The 7,313-nt window shown below is 54.2% G+C and overlaps 1 pseudogene; it reads right to left on the bottom strand.

The window, feature by feature from the left end:
• Positions 1 to 5,068: 5,068 nt before the first annotated feature.
• LOC101548675 (histone H3.3-like) lies at positions 5,069 to 6,904 on the bottom strand (annotated as a pseudogene).
• Positions 6,905 to 7,313: the final 409 nt, after the last annotated feature.

The following is a 7,313-nucleotide window of genomic DNA, read 5'->3' as shown; positions in this document are numbered from 1 at the left end:
CTCCTAACGTTCACAGAGCCCGTAGAATGTGCCAGCACTGTGCCAAGCACGTCACAAACATCACCTCTCTCCATTTCCACGGCGACCTCAGGATGTGGCCATCGTATATGTGTTAGAATGGAGAAGAGGAGCCGAAAGCTTTGCTAGCAAACTACACAGGTCTCAGAGACGGCAAACAGTGTACCTGGGCTGAGACGCAGGAGGTCCGAGGCCGGAGTCTGCTGCTCTGCTCACAAGATGCGGCTACCTGGAGCCAGAGTGACAGGACAGTGAGGGAAGTGCTTAGCTTGTGCGAAGCTGACCCGGGTTCGATCCCCAGCATCCTATCAAGTCCCCTGAGCCCAGTCAGGAGTGAGCCCTGAGCACAAAGCCGGGAGTAAGCCCTGAGCACCACCAGGTATGTTCCAAAAAATAGAGAAAAACAGAGAGATAGAGAGAGAGAAAGAGAAAGAGAGAGAGAGAGTCAGAGACAGAGACAGAGAGAGAGAAGTAGCAAGAGAGAGTGCCAATACTTCAATTGATTATTTAACAAGTGCTGGTAAATCCCTCTGGGGGACAGGAAAGATGCGATGGGAGGGGAAACAGATCAAATTGACAATCTGATAGTGTGATGGCAGGTTGATAGTCTGTGTGGTGGAGTGGAGAACGGACTGGGAGGGAAGCTTACAGCCTCCTCAAAGAACAGAGCAATGATACTACTAGAATGTAGAGTACCAAAAAAAGTTCTAGAAGATAAAGGAATGTTGTTTTTTTTTTAATCAGAAGAACAATCCTGACGTTGCGATGATAAAAACACCATGCTTTGGACTCTGTACAACTAGGCTCATCCGTGTTGTTGCTTATTCAATATGACCTAATAGGAACGGATGGGGGAGGGGTGGGGAGGCCAGGAAGATGGGGTGAGGGTGCGGTGAGAAACCCTCCCATCCCGGGCATCAGCTAAAACAGACAGACTCTCAAACTGCCGCGGCTGTTCATCTTCAAAGCAAATATTGATTGACCTGCTTTCCCCTAACGTCTGAAGACATGGGGCGAGAATGAAAGGGCGAGCTAAGCCCAGGACCGTGATCCAGGGAGAGGGGGAGGGAGGGGAGCCGCTCTCCGCTCTCCGGTGCTCCTTGGGGTCCCACTTTCCCGACGAACACATCTATCCCACTCGCACACCTCCACTTGACCTGGGCGGCTTCTGCCACCAACCAAGCTGGCAGGAAATATCCTCGCAAACACCCGTTCTCTTCCTCGAAGCGTTTTCTTTCTTTCTTAGTTTGGGTGGCCTTTCTTTAAAAAAGCCAGAGCGAGAACAAGTCCTCCGTCTGTCTGGGTTCTGGCACCGAAGCTGCAGGCCAGGTGAAGGGGCTGCCGCCTCGTCCACAAAAAACATAAATAAATAAATAAAAATAAAAGTTTACTTAAACTTCCAGAGCTGGAAGCCCAAGGCTTGGAGGGGGAGGGGGCAACATGCTAAGGAATGCAGCTCTCTTCTTCCAGTTTGCAGCCTGGAATGCTGGTGGGTGGGGGGGGAGGGTCAGTGGGATGTGCTACTTCCCTGAAACCTCCTCCCTCTGCCACAGTCTCCCTCAAGACACAGGAGCCGGGGGCTGGAGCGATAGCACAGCGGGTAGGGTGTTTGCCTTGCACTCGGCCGATCCGGGTTCAATTCCCAGCATCCCATAGGGTCCCCTGAGCACCGCCAGGAGTAATTCCTGAGTGCAGAGCCAGGAGTAACCCCTGTGTATCTCTGGGTGTGATCCAAAAAGACCCTGGAGCCTTTGTTATTTCCCTGCCAGAGCAGGGAAGAACAAAGGCCCCATCTCTTACAGTCTCCTGAGCGAGATAGCGCCCAGAGGAAGAGGGTCTCTAGGTAGGTCTGGTCTTTGCTAGGAAGCTTGCCCCATTATTGGGGGGGGGGGAGTGCATAGGACAGGGGAGGGACAGTACAACAATGGTGGAGGGAAGTGGACACTTGGGCGGAGCAGCGGGTACTGGAAGGTGCTAACGAGTGAGGCAAGAGCCCCAGAGAGGCAGGAGAGAAGAGAGCGACAGTGGTGGAGGGATGGGTGCTCCACATGGTACGCCTGGAACTCAATTTGTAAATCATGGTGCCTCAAATAAATATAAACAGGAGGGGAGGGCTGGAGCGATAGCACAGCGGGTAGGGCAGGGCGTTTGCCTTGCATGAGACGGCCTAGGTTCAATTGCTTCGTCCCTCTCAGAGAGCCCGGCAAGCTACTGAGAGTATCCCGCCCGCATGGCAGAGCCTGGCAAGCTCCCCGTGGCATATTCGATATGCCAACGACAGTAACAACAAGTCTCACAATGGAGACGTTACTGGTGCCCGCTGGAGCAAGTCGATGAGCAATCACATGACAGTGATACAGTGTGAAATCCAATTTAAATGCATTGACACCTGGGAGCAAAGAGGCTACAAGCAGTGGCCTTGTGGGGCTGGAGCAATAGCACAGCGGGTAGGGCGTTTGCCTTGCATGCGGTCAAGCCAGGTTAGAAACCCAGCATCCCATATGGTCCCCGAGCACCGCCAAGAGTAATTCCTGAGTGCCAAGCCAGGAGTAAACCCTGTGCATCGCCAGGTGTGACCCAAAAAGCAAGTAAATAAATAAATAAATAAATAAACAGGAAACCAAGAGTCTGAAGCACCTTCAGGACCTAACCCGGAAGACGCCCCCACATCCTGACACCATGCATGGCACGTGACATGGGATTCTTTTTTTTTTTTTTAATAGAAGAGACTCTGTTATTTATTTTGAGATTCCCTTCCGTTTTCCCTGCGGCCCCCTTCCCTGTTGCTTGCTGCTATTGCTGCTTGCAATGACCAGGGGGGAGTCCCACGCACGCTTGGCGCCTGGGCATGCCCACTGCTGGGGGTCTCACATCATGCCGCAGTGCTGCAGTGCGCCCCTGCCCCCCTCTCAGCTCTGGGGCTCACAGGGGGTGTGTCCTCTGACCCTGCCGCTCACAGCGGGGGACCAGGGTCAGGTGCTGACGCCACCAGGCTCAAGCAGCCTGCACTCGGGGACCCCAGCCTGGTCACTCTGTCACCAGCTGCTTCTGAGGGCAAAGCAAGTGCCCGCCTGCAGTGACCTCAAAAAACTCCTCTCGTTTCCGGTAGTGCCTCGTCACCAGTTCCGTCCCCTGTTTCTTTGTAGTTGCTGTATTTGGAATGAGCGCGTGTCGGTTTTGATTTCTTTGGGAGGGTGCTGGGGACCACACCCGGGAGCGCTCAGAAGCTACTCCCAGATCAGTGCTCTGAGAGTCCCTTCCGGAGGTGTACAGGGCCCGGACGGTGCCAGGTGTTGAACCTGGGTCCCTCTCGCATGCTGCCACAGCTGCTCCCGCCTGTGGGGTGGTCTCTTGAGGGCTGCCAACACTGCCGGATACTTAACACTCCCTTCTCATGGGGGCTGGAGCCATAGCACAGCGGATAAGGTCCTTCCCTTGCACGCAGCCAACCTGGGTTCGATTCCCAGCATCCCATGTGGTCCCCTGAGAAGCGCCAGGAGTAATTCCCGAGTGCATGAGCCAGGAGTGACCCCTGTGCATCACTGGGTGTGACCCACAAAGAAAAATAATACCAAAAAAACTCCTTTTTCCCTCCCACCTACCAAGCCTGCCTTCCATCCGTTCCTACGGGTGACTTGGCACTTATCCTCTCTCTGCTCCGACTGTAGCCAGACTCAATACAGGTAATAATCTAAAGCAAGAATAAAAAGAGAGGACTCAGGCATGCAGCCACCCAGTGAAACAGGAGATTTTTATCTGTGGGCACGGCCCGACAGAGCTGGGAAGGAAAGAGGCACCTAAGCAAACCAGGCCCACGTGTCTGTCTGTGAGGCTTGCAGAGAAAGGGTTAGAATTCCAACACGCACTGGTAGCCAGAGTCTTCTGTCGAAATCCCAAGTCAAACAGATCTTTTCATTTCTTTTCAATTGCAAGAAATTAATATTTTCTTTCATTTCCGATATGCCTTATTACCAATTCCATCCTGCGTTCCTTTGTTGTTGTTGCATTTTAAATGAGTGTGCGTCCGTTTTGGTTTCTTTCAGAGGGAGGCTGGGGGGGGGGCACACACAGGGCTGCTCAGAGGCTACTCCCAGCTCAGTGCTCTGAGCGTCACTTCTGAAGGAAGATGCACTGGGTCCAGACCAGACGGTGCCAGGAGTTGAAAATTAAAAGTGAGGGGAGGCAGAGGGGGCGTTCATGTTGGAACAAGTGAACAGGGTGACGTCCTAATATCTAAGCCAGGGTTCTGAGCTTTTAAAACCAGTGGATAGGGCTGGAGAGATAGCACAGCGGGGAGGGTGTTTGCCTTGCACGCGGCCGACCCAGGTTCGATTCCCAGCATCCCACAGGGTCACCCAAGTATTGCCAGGAGTAATTCCTGAGTGTATGAGCCAGGAATCCCCTGTGCATCACTGGGTGTGACCCCCCCAAAAAAGCAAAAAATAAATAAATAAAAAATAAAACCAGTGGATAAATCTACCTGGGATTCCAAAGACACTGGAAAGCCAACCACTGTTCGGGATGGGAGATGTGTGCTGAAAGGAGATAAAGGACCCAACGTGATAACTTCTCAGTATCTGTATTGCAAACCATGATGCTCAACAGTAGAGAGAGAGTATGGGGGGAATTGCCTGCCATAGAGGCAGGGGGAGGTTTGCCGGCGGGGGTGGGGGTATATGGGGATGTTGGCAGTGGGGCATGTGCCCTGGCGGAGGGACGGGTGTTCAATCACTGTATGACTGAAACTCAAACATGAAAGCCTTGTTACACTACCTCACAATGCCCTGTCTGTAGCACAGCCATCCCGTTAATCATCGCTTTACTCAAGCGGGCGCCAGTAGCGTCTCCATGTCATCAGAAACTATTTTTTTTTCCTTTTGGGTCACACCCGGCGATGCACAGGGGTTACTCCTGGCTCATGCACTCAGGAATGACTCCTGGCGGTGTTCGGGGGACCATATGGGATGCTGGGATTCGAACCCGGGTCGGCTGCATGCAAGGCAAACGCCCTCCCCGCTGTGCTATTGCTCCAGCCCCAGCATTGGAAACTTTATGCCCGCTCCCCGCGGATGCGGCGCGCCAGCTGGATGTCCTTGGGCGTGATGGTGACGCGCTCGGCGTGGATGGCGCAGAGGTTGGTGTCCCTCGAAGAGCCCCACCAGGTCGGCCTCTCGAGCCTCCTGCAGCGCCGCCGTGACGGCCGAGCTCTGGGAGCGCAGGTCGGTCTTGAAGTCCCGCGCGATCTCGAGCGCCAGCCGCTGGAACGGCAGCTGCCAGAGGAGCCGCTCCGTGGACTTCCGGTAGCGGCGGATCTCGCGCAGCACCAGGTGTCGGGCTGGTAGCTGGTGTCGGGCTGGTGCGCTCTTGCGGGCGCCTTGGTGGCCGGCTGCTTGCGGGGCACCTTCCCGCCCGCTGACCTGTGCACCGTCTGCTGGTACGAGCCCTTTCGTTCTTCCCAACTCAGATGGGGGCTCCTTCAGGGACAGGGAAATCACTTCACTTCTATCACTTGTCGTCCCGTTGATCTTCGATTGGCTCGAGTGGGCCCCAGTCACGTCTCCATTTGTCCCTGTCGCGTGCTAGTGCAGCCCAATGATATCTGCTCGCTCCAGGAACAGGAAGAGCCTCAAACTGTTCATTCAGGGATTTGAGGAAGAAGTCTGACCATCTCGTTGGTGGGCGGCCACGAGGTCTTCTGACATCCCGTGGGAATCCAGTCGGTAACAGCTCTAGTCCAGCGGTTGTCTCTTAATCGCATTACATGTCCAGCCCTTCTCATTTTTGATGTCTTGGCAAACGAGACAGCATCCCTGATTCTTGACCGTCGACGGAGGTCGGAACTCCGGATTCCTTCTTTCACTTGAGTGAGATGTGATACTCCAAGCATAGCTCTTTCGATTCCTCTTTGGGAGACCGAATAGCATTCTCATCCTATTTGCGTAGGACCCAGGTCTCTGAAGCATATGTTAGTGCAGGAAGAATGGTGGAGTCGAAAAGATGTGCCCAGAGTCAGAGATTTATTGTCCTCTTAACCACTTCTTCGACGCTCTTGAAGGTGTTCCACGCTGCTCTCTTCCTCCTGCGCAGTTCTGGCGCCAAGTCGTTCCTCATGTTGAGTTCTTGACCCAGGCATACATAGCTGCTGCATTCGGAGATGTTCGTTCCATTGAGAGCAAATGGTTGCTACTGTTGTTGGCATATTTAGTACATCACGGGTAGCTTGCCAGGCTCTGCCGTGCAGGCGAGATACCCTCAGTAGCTTGCTGGATTTGGGGGGGGGGGCAGGGAGGCTTCTTTGGGGCTGATCTATAACCGTCCCTGCACGTGTTCCCAGTCTCCCAAATGTAAACTCCTGGTGACCGCCTTGCTGTAACAATTTGCACGCTGACAAAACGCACCTGCCTGCGTCTTCAAGCAGCGTCTGGGGCACCTGCGGCCTCAGGTTGATCACCTTAAGGTGGATGGAGTGTGCCCGGAGGTTGTTGAATAGCCGGCAGAGCAAGACCCCATCGCAGAGGGTCTGTGCCAGGTCAAATAAACACCTATACCGAGTCCCAAGTCACTCAGTGGTTGGCGGACAGTGTCCTGCAGTGGAAAAGCCATTGCGCATGCTACTGTCACTGTACCATGCGTGACAGTGTTGTGACTCGGCCCGGCCCGGGAAGGTGGTGATGCTGCGGCCTCAGTCTCGGTTGTTCCTCGACCTGCTGACGCCAACCTGTCTTAATCCCGAAAAGCAGCCAGTGAGGTCCCGCAGGAATCACGCGCAGAGTTCCAGCAAGGGTCACACACAGAATTCCATGCCTGGGGCGTGCTGTCGCGCGTCACCCAGACTGAGATGGTGGGCCGGGTTCAGGAGACCGGGTTCAACTGGCGTCGGTGCCATCTTGCCTCCAAGCATATAAGGCATAAAATGGGGGGCTGGAGCAATAGCACAGCGGGTAGGGCGTTTGCCTTGCACGCGGCCGACCCGGGTTCAATTCCCAGCATCCCATAGGGTCCCCCAGCACTGCCAGGAGTAATTCCTGAGTGCATAGCCAGGAGTAACCCCTGTGCACAGCTGGGTGTGACCAAAAAGCCAAAAAATAAAAATAAAGCATAAAATGACAGGGCTCATACAGGCGTTTTTTGGTCTCAGGTTCTCCGTGTGTATTTCCAAGTTCTACTCTTTCTATCCTTTGGTCCCCGTTGCTCAGCCTCTAGGGGAGGGGGTCACTGAGGGGTCATAGCCCCAGGCTGACCTGGGGCTGGACCTGAGGCTCTGGGTAAGCCACAGTCAACCTGGAATCAATGTC

This window comes from Sorex araneus, chromosome 2, assembly GCF_027595985.1.
Source record: "Sorex araneus isolate mSorAra2 chromosome 2, mSorAra2.pri, whole genome shotgun sequence".
Lineage (NCBI taxonomy): Eukaryota > Metazoa > Chordata > Mammalia > Eulipotyphla > Soricidae > Sorex > Sorex araneus.
Note: the sequence above shows the minus strand (reverse complement) of the source record. Positions and strands in the feature narration are given on the sequence as shown.